The 12031-nt window shown below is 47.9% G+C and overlaps 1 protein-coding gene across 5 annotated transcripts in view; it reads right to left on the bottom strand.

Moving 5' to 3' along the window:
• Positions 1 to 12031, bottom strand: part of ARMH4 (armadillo like helical domain containing 4) — a 133014-nt gene that overhangs the window by 103639 nt on the left and 17344 nt on the right. The window lies entirely within an intron of this gene.

The raw sequence follows: 12031 nt of genomic DNA on the forward strand, positions 1-12031 counted from the left end.
CGCTCAGTGCATACACACTAAGCGTCTTTCCCCCTGCCCGGCGCTGTCCGCGGGGGCCGAACGGCTTTGCATAGCGCAGCGCTATGCAAAGCCATCCACAAAGCCGCTCATCTGCTGGTAATGTCAGCAGATGAGCAACTTTCCCAGCGATGATGCGGGAGAGCGTATCAATGCTCATTGCCGGGCCGTACACACAAGGGGGCGGCTTTGAGCTGAACGCCGCTCAAACTTGGTGTTTTCAATGGCTTCAGCTCAAATCGCCCGGTGTGTGGGCCTTTAGACCTCATGGGGCCCTAGGCAGGATACCAGTTTTGGGTCCTCCTTCCTCAAACAATCCATAGCACTATATTTTTGGTGCTGGCTGCATGTGACATTGATACCATTGGTACCGTTGCACGTGCACAGTCTACCTAAAAATGCGCAGCTGGTGAACATCTGCATTGAGTACAAATCTGAATCAGGGCCTAGGTCTTTTGGGAGTAGGTTTGGTACTCTTTACCTAGAACGGCGCCCGTCGCGGGCATCGCGGGTACATTTATGCCTGCCCGCGACGCGACCGACGCGATGCCCGCAATTTTCCCATTGAAAACCATGTTAAACCTGAAAAATCGCGTCGGTCGCGTCGCGGCCGGCCATAAATGTACCCGCGATGCCCGCGACGCGATGCTCCCGATTTCCCATAGGAAGCAATGTTAAAAGCCGCGATGGACCCGATTTTAGTGTTAAATGCCTCAATCCACCCGATTTGGCCATAGAAATCAATGTTAAATGGGCCACAGAGCCCATTAACCCTTAAATGTCCCCCAAAATTTTTTACGCCACCACACCATCCACGCCAACCCGAAGCGTGGCGAGCGCAGCGAGCCCGCGAGGGGCGGCGGTACGCGTCCTACGACCTTTTCATGCCCTACTATCCACGTCGGCGTGGAGTTGAGAATAGAATAGTGTGGCGAGCGCAGCGAGCCACCGAGCCCGAAGCGTGGCGAGCGCAGCGAGCCCCGCGAGGGGACGCGGATACCTTCACAGGTAAGCGCGTCCCCTCGCGGGCTTCACAGGTGTCCGTGGCCACGCGGACACCTGTGAAGCCCGCGAGGGGACGCGTATAACTGTGAAGGTATCCGCGTCCCCTCGCGGGGCTCGCTGCGCTCGCCACGCTTCGGGCTCGGTGGCTCGCTGCGCTCGCCACACTATTCTATTCTCAACTCCACGCCGACGTGGATAGTAGGGCATGAAAAGGTCGTAGGACGCGTACCGCCGCCCCTCGCGGGCTCGCTGCGCTCGCCACGCTTCGGGTTGGCGTGGATCGTGGGGTGGCGTACAAAAATTGGGGGGACATTTAAGGGTTAATTGGGGCTATTTGGGCTCTGTAGCCCATTTAACATTGATTCCTATGGGAAAATCGCGGGCATTGAGGCATTTAACGCTAAAATCGCGGTCAATCAGGCTTTTTAACATTGTTCTCTATGGGAAAATCGCGGTAATCGCGGGTACCCGATTTTGATGTACCCGCGATTTACCCGCGATGCCCGCGATTACCGCGATTTTACCCGCGATGCCCGCGATTTCAATCGTGGGCGCCGTTCTAGGTAAAGAGTACCGTAGGTTTAATACCCCGGTCACATTTATAGTAACCGGACTGCCCACATACAGTAGGTGAAACCATTCTGTGTGACCAAACACTTTTGTATCCTATCAAAGAACATCCAAGGGACTTTGGGAGTGTGGGCGGGTCCATGTGATGTCATAGCATCACGCAGCAGTCGCACGCTGCTCCTCTGAGAAGGTTTTGGATGGTCAGGATAGATTTATTGGGCCCCATGGGACCTGCGGGGTCCTAGAAGGGCGCCTAGGTTGCCTTGTGTAAAATCCGCCTCTGCTTAATGGGGTGTATGTATGTGAATAGACATACTAGTTGGGGGTGAATAGAGTGCCTGTAAGCCTTGCACCAGTCCTGGATATCTGAATGGACCATTCTCTATAAGGGTGTGTACCAAGAACAACGATAACAGCAGACACTTTAAACAGACTATGTTTACCAAAGGTAGTTTTCTTAACCTAATAAATGCACAATATACACAGACCGTAGGTCAATAGGAAATTGATGTGAGAACTAGAGGCTGTGATTTAAAACACTGACATTTGACACAGCGACAAATGAGACTCATCTAAGAGGAATTCAAGAGATGCAATCTATTTATTTAAGTAAAATGAGCACCTCATAACAACTGCATCAGTCCAACGGTTTCTGAAACTTTACTATGGATTTAAACATTTATAAACTGACTAAAAGCATTTACTGTAAAAGTTTGTATGCTGACATACTTAGTACTTTTATTTACCATATGAATTATATTTAGACACCATGGGGTATATTCAATTGATACCGGATCCATTCCGAAATTATTTTGCCAGAGTGGATACAGCATCTATTCAATGCAGCGGCCAAATCTCGACGTTGGATTTGGCCACTGATTGATGCTTACGTGGCTGGCGCGAGGACTGGGTGAGCTCGGCGGCGGGAGGCAGCGGGAGCCGGGATGGGGCCAGGTGAGCTGCTCTCATCCGGCCTGGCGGCGGGACAGGCGAGTGCGGCAGGTGGGAACGGCAGTGGCGGGAGGGTGCGGGCAGTGGCAGACAGGAGACAGTAGCTGCTGCTCACCCGGCGCCATCCTCCCTGCCTCAATCCGACATCTTTTCATGTCGGATTGAGACTGCCGGAAACATGGCCAAAACCTTTTGATTTTGGCTGTGTTTCCATCAAAAGCAGGTGGATTTGCGGCTATTCCGTCAATCCACCTGGTTTTCGGCACGCCGGAACATTTCAGCCAGCCGAAAAAAAACAGCTAGCATTGAGTAGATCAGAACCCTTTCCGATCTATTCGTGTTGACAACTGCCGTCTGTTTGGCAAGACGGCAGTTTTGACATGCCTTTAATATACCCCCAAATTACTATAGTATATGGAATTATGCTGTTAGTTCCATCCGACTTGGGGGTATACTGTATTTACTAAAGTGTAGGTTTATAGAAGTGAAGATGTTTCCCATAGCAACCAATCAGATTCTACGTATTATACTCTAGAGCGTGCTAGATAAATAGGTAGCATCTTATTGGTTGCTATAGGCAACATCTCTATTCTGAAATAGATGAAAATCCTTTGATTTCTTCCAGATGACACACTGCCGCGGAACTAGTAGCACAATTCCCTATATTGTTAATACCTACAGATATTTAAGGGGAACACCGAGCCCACTATCTAGAGACAGAATACAAAAAAATATATGGGCAAAAACACAGTCTGAGGAAGTGGCCAGTGCGACTTTGAAACGCGTCACCAACCACATTTCATGTGCACCTTACTCTGAAGAGCCAAATGTGAAATGATATCCACTTATCTATGGTATATTTAATGGTATTTCAACATACTGAATACAAAGAAGCGATTAGGACTCTTCAACAGTTTGAGAACCCCTGCCATAAGGGACCATTGCTATTGTATGTTTTTGGATTCCTCTTTGGCAGCAAACACGAACAAATAACATAATAGTTTCCCAAATGAGTGCACGCAAATCATTTATTTCCAACCAAACTTGTATATGCCCCTCCCCCCACTGCACAATGCCGCAATTTGGCACGGAAGGGTGGGGCCACAACAATGCCAATCATATAGTAAAGCCGCCAGACTGAAAATACATCGCCGATGTTTATTTCCCTATTTTATTTGTTACGCGCTGAAAAGTGTTTAAAACTTTTACCAAAATATGTAAACAGAATCGGCTGCTGTACCAGGTGGTCTGGAGTGCCACCCAATTTTTTGGGACGCCTCCAAGGTGTTCTAGAAGAGTAGGCCAGTATGCTTGGTGAGTACAGTCCGCCATTATAATAAGTTTCTCACAAATCTGTAGTTTTGGAAGCAAGAGGAAAGTTACAGCATGTGGGGAATGTCAGATCCCCAGTAGACTGTAGCAGCAAAGCCGATTAGCCTTGATCCATCTTGTGGAACTGTTGTGATCATTGGTTGATATGGTAACTTCACCCGAGTGCCAGATTCCTGGTTCTCTGGCCTAGATTTGTTATATATGTTACTGTAGGCATGAGACTAAAGATCTTCCTGAAAGATCTGGCCTTTTGGAATAAAGGACCTCATTCCTTATGGATCACATCAGAGGCCTGTACAGGAAGTTGAAGTTTTCTTGGCCTGCGATGGGCAGCCTGAGAAAGGTTAGACCGATGATCGCGATGTTCCTCTTCAACTATCCCAAGTTTGATGTGATCACAAATGCAGACGACTCCTGTATTTGCATTGCTTAAGGATTGCATATGCTAACTTGCTACAAGCAGCTTATCATATGTGACCCGTACTGAATTGGGCTCAAAATGTGCAATTTCCCCATTATTCCATACTTGAAAAATCAGTTATTGAAAAGAAATGGCTGTCTATCCTGCGGGTTAAAAATAATAGAAAATAGTTTAGGACCCTCCAAATAAGTGTATGCATGTAATAACCAGAACAAATTGTCTGCAGTCTAATACGCAGAATTTTTTGCAATCTGCTTTTGTTTTAATTAATTAATTCATTAATGAAATAGTGTACATACGGTGTGATTTACTTTCTATTCAATCCCGATTCGATCAAGATGGAATCGCAAGGCGCAGTGTACACATTCCATTTAGACCTGGCATGTCCAAACTGTGGCCCTCCAGCTGTTGTGAAACAAGACTTACTAGTGCATGATACAGTCATTAAAATCTTCGAAACATGATACATAGGGGTTACCTGAGGACCAAAAGTGTGAATCCTTGTTTGTTACCGTGATTTTGGTCCAAATGACCAAAATGCTTTGAGACAATCCAAACTGTGGCCCTCCAGCTGTTGTGAAACTACACATCCCAGCATGCCTTGCAATAGTTTCAGCATTCCCTAATATCAAAACTGTGGCAAGAGATGATGGGACTTGTAGTTTCACAACAGCTGGAGGGCCAGAGTTTTGACATACCTGATTTAGATTATATAGCACAGATCTGTACTATAGACTCAGTCCAGCCTGCACAGTCTATTTTTCTATTCGATTTTGATGCCTAGGGATCAGGCGCAGGGAGCCGGGCACAGGAGGAAGCCGCTGCCATCAGCGGGAGCAGGGGGGGCGGCACAGAGTATCAGGGAGCCAGGCAGGAGAAGACGCTGCAGCTGCAGCAGCAGTGCGAGTGGTGGGAGCAGCAGAGCACTTCCAAAAAAAGAAAAAGCCCATACAAATGCATAGGAAGCAATTGATTGGCTGAGACCTCTCTCAGCCAATCAGCGATTGGCTGAGAGAGGTCTCAGCCAATGAATGGCTTCCTATGCATTTGTATGGGCTTTTTTTTTTGGAATTGCTCTGCTGCTGCCCACCACTCGCACTGCTGCTGCAGCTGCAGCGTCTTCTACTGCCCGGCTCCCTGATACTCTGTGCCGCCCCCCCTGCTCCCGCTGATGGCAGCGGCTTCCTCCTGTGCCCGGCTCCCTGCGCCTGATCCCTCCGCCCGGCTCTGGTAGGTCCCCCGTTGCGGGGGAGCACGGCTTCGGGCAGTACATAAGATTTAGCAAATCTTATGTGCAGCCCGTCCGACCTCCCGACTCCGATCCGCACAGGGCCGCGCATCGGGTCGGAGGGGATGTCTCCATATGCGACTTGGGACGATTTCACGGCCCGATTCATCCGAATCGGGCAAAATCGGGCCCAAATCGCATAATGTAAGGGGGCCTTAAGACAGGCTGGAAGTGGTCAGTGCCGAAGTCAGGGACCCACCCCGGGGACACCTGCATTTTTTTTTTCAAACACACCCAGAAAACATCACATATCCGCCCAGCAGTGGGCTTCCTGTTAAACTGCGACTACTACATAATTGGAAATTTTGCCGCAAATTGGGTACGTGCAATTTGTACGATAAATCAGCCAGTTTGCCTGTGCTCTAAGTAGAAATCCAAGCAGAATTAGGCCCGATGTTGTGAAAACAGGATCTGGTCAGAACATGGCTACAGTGAGCATCAAAAGCGAACTTGGTGATAGTTGCCCTGTCCACAGGGAGGCACCAAGGACTGGGACATTATAATTATCACAATAATAATTCTATTTATATAGCGCTCTTTCTCCAATAGGGCTGAAGGCGCTTAACAGATGGAATGAATGTAATACAGTACAGGAACAATGAAGTACAGAAAAGCTTTTCATAAACAATACTTAAGAGAACTACAGAGTGGCAGAACTGTGGGGGGAAAGTGAGTTCCACAGAGTTGGAGCCGCATAACTAAAAGCTGGACCCCAGATAAATTCCGGGAGATTATAGGTACTGCTAAAAGTCCTTCATCTACAGATCGCAGTAAACGGGTGGTACAGTATGGAATCAGAAGCTGCTTCAGGTACCTTGGGCCTGGTCATGTCATTATATGATTTTATAATTATTTTTTTAAATAGCGTGGTCACATTAATGCTGCGTGTGTGTGTGTGTGTGTGTGTGTGTGTGTGTGTGTGTGTGTGTGTGTGCGCATTATATACACAGAATACAAAACTGATGTGCCCCTTAAAATGCTACAAAGGACTGAGTAATATATAGTCACACTGGATCGCAAGGGACTGGACAATACACGGTTATCCTTAGCTGCCAGTTACAAGGTTATACTGTATATGGCCACACTGGGGAAATCAATAATATTCCTATTGTTATTATTATTTTTATTATTATATTGCAATACAAAAGAAAAGAACAACCAGCTTAGTGCGCCATTATCGTAAACATTTTTCTCAGTAAACGGAGAGAGAATCTCAAGTGGCACAGAAACGGTTTCCCCTGGGTCCAGGGAATTACATCCGTCTGATAGAGCTGGTAATGTAATGAAACAGCTCCTACTTCAGATCCTTTTAGGGCAGAACGGAAAAGCTTGAGGGACCAATGTATTATAAAATCAAGACGTGCAACAAATGACTTTCCCCAGGAAAACAGACAAAAGCAGACGATGCAGAACAGGCAAGCACAAAAAGCAGTGCCAGAACAGAACTACAACTCCCATCATCCCAGGCACGCTGTCACCTTGGATACCGGCCAAGACTGGGATGCAGGGAGGGACAGGGGCAGGATGGTAAACAACATGTAAAATATAAGGCATGGAAGCTGGGATAGTTCCGATATGCCATTGTCTGAGGGTTGCCATAGAGACACTATCGTCCTACTGATGAACGATGACCCACAATGCACTGTTTCACTACACCCCCTGTGACTGGCATACAGTGGCACTGCAGTCAGAAAGTGCTGGGGATAGTCTCACAAACAGGACTGCAATGCAGTAAAAAAGCTGACAATAGAGTGATTTAACCTATTCTATGCCAGATGCCCCCCGGATACACACTGGTAGTAAGGTGATACATAAAAGGAAGGATCTGTCTGCACATACTGACAGGTGATCTTGGACAGTCTTCCTATAAACGGAACATAAACGCAAACAGAAGAGAAAAGCTATTATATTTGTCACACTAAACATTCCCATATAATAAAATGACAGCACTACATGCAGGGCCGGCGCCACCACTAGGCAAATCTAGGCATTTGCCTAGGGCGCCGGCCACTGGAGGGCGGCATTTTGCCCCCCGTGCCGCGGGGGTACCTGTCCTGCGGCGCTGTGTATTTAAAGCTGGCGGCAGAGGCAGCGGGGGGTCCCTGCAGTCAATAAGAAATAACGAGCGCTATCCACCGGGCTATGCGGAAGCGCTTCTGTTGTGAAAACACTGTCCGCACGCTGATTGGCTGAGATTCAGCCAATCAGCGTGCGCCGTGCGACCAGTGTTTTCACAACAGAAGCGCTTCCGCATAGCCCGGCGGATAGCGCTCGTTGACTGCAGGGTCCCCTCTCTGCCACCGCCACCAGCTTTAAATACATAGCGCCGTAGGACAGGTACCCCCCCCCTCCCCCGGCACCGGGGCGCCCCCACCCCGTTTCGCCTGGGGCGCTCCGGTGCCTTGCACCGGCCCTGACTACATGTATAAAAATGTATCAAATCAACCAGGCAGGGCAAATAAACATAAAACAATGACTGTGAGAAGCTGCTTGGTGATTTATCACTCTGCAAGACTTAGTACATAAGGCCTGAGGCAAGAATTGCACTAAGCTTCAAAAGTGATAAAATGGAGAGTGATAAATAGCCAGCCAATCAGCTCCTACCTGTCATGTCACAGGCTGTGTTTGAAAACTGTCAGACAGGAGCTGATTGGCTGGCTGTTTATCACTCTCCATTTTATCACTTTTAAAGCTTGGTGCATCTGGCCCCTAGTAGGTTATGGTTTAGGAAACAGAGAAGAAACAAGTACTCATTTTATTTATGGGGCACAATTGTATATTCGAATTTTTAAAACGTACATTTAATTCATCAAGCTATCCTATAATCAGACATACATTAATATTAATTTGTTGTCACGCGTCAGTGCGCAAAGAAACAACATAACAAACAAAAGGAAAATGACCTTATATACTTAAGATCCATACACACTGGGCATTCTTGCCCAGTGTGTATGCAGACTGATGATGGGGGAAATCGTTGGGCTGAAAAACACTGAGCGGTTTTCACCCCTTTTGGCGATTTTCCCCGGGGGTGGACGACTTTTCATAGGAGGACGCTATGTAAAGACGCCCACGCCACCATTCATCTGCTGGCAATACCAGCTGATGTACAGCTGAGCCAGCGATGATGCGGGAGCGCGCATCAGCGCTCATCACTGCTCTGTACATACCGGACGGCTTTCGAGCTAAAAGTCACTCAAACGAGTAAACGGAGTGGTTTTCAGCTTAAAGTCGCCCATTGTGAACTTTAAGGCTGTTTATACTCTAATATTAGTAGGAGAAAATTCAGCAGATGTATTAACCCTTAACAAGAGATAAATGCAAGGGTGATAAAGGAGAGATAAACATCCAGCCAATCAGCTCCTTAAGGCCCCCATACACTAGCCGATTTTGGTCAGATTTCGGCCAGATCAGTCGGATCTGGCCGAAATCGGACCAAAATCGGCTAGTTTTGATGTCCCCTCAGATCCGATGCGCGGTCCCGTGCGCATCGGATCTGCGTCGTGTGGTCGCACCTGCTGCACGTCCGACCACCCGACTTGGGACCTAGTGGGGCGGCGCGGCGGTGGAGGGAGCAGGGGGGGCTGAGGACGCTGCGGGGGACACAGGCGGCATAGAGCCGGGCAGGGGGAGCCGGGAGCTGTCAGCACTGAATAAAAAAAAAAGGCCCATACAATGAATAGGCGGCCTGTGATTGGCTGAGTGCTCTCTCAGCCAGTCAGCAATTGGCTGAGGGAGCGCTCAGCCAATCACAGGCTGCCCATTCATTGTATAGGCTTTTTTTTCTAGCACTGACAGCTCCCGGCTCCCTCTGCCCGGCTCTTTGCCGCCTGTGTCCCCCGCAGCGTCCCCAGCCCCCCCTGCCACCAGCAGCCCTGCTCTGCAGCCCCCCCCCCCCCCCCCCCTGCTCCCCGGGTTTTTTACATGTGATAAATCGAGAGGATTTATCACATGTAAAAAATGGCACATCAATTGCCAATCTAATCAAGCTCCCCCTAAGGACAAGTCGCCCCAGTGTATGGGGGCCTTTACTGACTTTTTTCAAACACAGCCTGTAACATGGCAGGTTAGCAGGTGATTGGCTGGACGTTTATCTCTCCTTATCACACTTGCATTTATCTCTTGTTAAAGCTTAATACATCTGCCCCAATGTATGCACCAGTGTCTCTCTCCAAAAGGAGTGTACACACAGGATTGAATCACACAGCGACGTGCACACATTCGATTTAGACTACATAGTACATATCTGTACTATATAGTCTTGCTTGCACAGTCTATTTTTCTATTAGATTTCGATGCCGCACATCGAGATCAAATCGAAATTGACTGCAAAAGCAAAATCAAATAGAAAAACCAGACAAACCCTAAAAGAGTTGCAATTTATCTTACTGTTCCCTGGAGCTACTGAATTATTTGTTTTATGGTTTCTTATGACATCACAGCAGTTACGTGCCCCCCACCCTGGTAAAAATAATAAATACAAAAATACTTACCAGGCACAGCACTCCACGGAGGTCACTTGTCCTCACAGCGTGGCAGGAACAGTCGAGCAGAGGCACCAGGGGCAGTAGAACGAGGGAGGGGAGAGCCAGATAAAAGCGGCACTTCTAGAAGCTTAATTGACAGGAGCTGCTGTGATTGGACAGCAGCTGAATCTGCTGTCCAATCACAGCAGCCACTTTCAATGAAGCACTTCTAGAAGTGCCACTTTTACTATTTTTTAATGGCTTAGCCCCGCCCCCATCGTGTCATCCCCTTACACTTGTCAGTGGGAAACACTGCTTATTATTGCTTCCCAAACACATTTAAATTATATAAATTACTAAAATAATATAAAGAAAATACTTATGACACAGAATATATGTCATACTTTAGGTATATTCTTTGTATTATTTTAAACAAAATTAAAGGGGAGGCACTGCCTCTCCTGACTGCACGTCCCTGCACTACAGTACAAGTAAATAGGTGGGAAGGCACTGAATGAATGCATAAAACTCATGATCTGAGCAATGTATAATATTACAGCTCTCCGTATGTAGTTTTCGCTAGAAAAACTTTAACGGTACTTGTTTCCTAGCACGGCCACAATCGTATGGATCGTGTACCTTTAAGTTAAGGTACACGATCCATACGATGGACCCGATTTCCGTTGAAATCAGGTCCATTTGGCCGGCTAGGACAAAATATCGGGGGCATCGCGTCGGTCGGGACCATTAACAATGGTCCCGACGCGACCGACGCGATGCCCCCGATTTCCCCATAGGCTTCAATGTTAAAAAATATTTTAACATTGAAATCGTGTCGGGAAAGGTAAAATATCGGGGGCATCGCGTCGGTCGGGACCATTAACAATGGTCCCGACGCGATGCACCCGATTTTTCCATAGGCTTCAATGTTAAAATATTTTTTAACATTGAAATAGTGAAAAAATGTGAAAAATGTGAAATAGGCCAATATGACCCATTTCACATTATAGATGTCCCCGTCGTCACCCCACGATAGACGCCAACCCGAAGCGTGGCGAGCCCGCGAGGGGCGGCGGTGCGCGTCCTCCGACCTTTTCATTCCCCTACTATCCACGCCGGCGTGGAGTTGAGAATAGAATAGTGTGGCGAGCGCAGCGAGCCACCGAGCCCGAAGCGTGGCGAGCGCAGCGAGCCCCGCGAGGGGACGCGTATAACTTCACAGGTATACGCGTGCGCTCGCCACGCTTCGGGCTCGGTGGCTCGCTGCGCTCGCCACACTATTCTATTCTCAACTCCACGCCGACGTGGAAAGTAGGGGAATGAAAAGGTCGGAGGACGCGCACTGCCGCCCCTCGCGGGCTCGCTGCGCTCGCCACGCTTCGGGTTGGCGTCTATCGTGGGGTGGGGTGTACGCCATTAAATTTGGGGGGGGTGGGAATATTTTACATTGAATCCAATGTAAAATCGGGTCCCAGGGACCCGATTTACATTTCATAAAAAAAAAAAATCGGGTCGAAAATCGGTCGGTCGCATCGCATGCGATGCGATCGACCCGATTTTTCCGACACAACCACCCCGATGTAAATCGGTGTGGCCGTGCTAGGAAACAAGTACCACTTTAACAACTAAAGTCTGTTCATTTGTTTGGCAGTGAGATGGGAAGAGATTTTAATCCCTGGAAACAGCTACATTCGGATTAGTGACAAATGGACCTGAAAAAAAACATTATTAACAGGATTTTGATTTTAAGGTGCAAGTTTATTTACAGGGTCAAAAGAGAGTTTGTCCTGCAACTCGCAATTGTAATAGCCTGCGGACAACAAGCTATTATACTGTATATGCGAGTCAATGCTAGTCCTTTGTAGTTAAGCTCACAAATAAAACCCAGCAAGGAACAACGTTGGGTTCCCCCAAAAGCATAACCAGCTCCAGGCTTTTTGATCTGGCTCTGTTTCTAAAAAAACAGGGAAACAAATGTGT

This window comes from Crinia signifera, chromosome 12, assembly GCF_055691185.1.
Source record: "Crinia signifera chromosome 12, ASM5569118v1, whole genome shotgun sequence".
Lineage (NCBI taxonomy): Eukaryota > Metazoa > Chordata > Amphibia > Anura > Myobatrachidae > Crinia > Crinia signifera.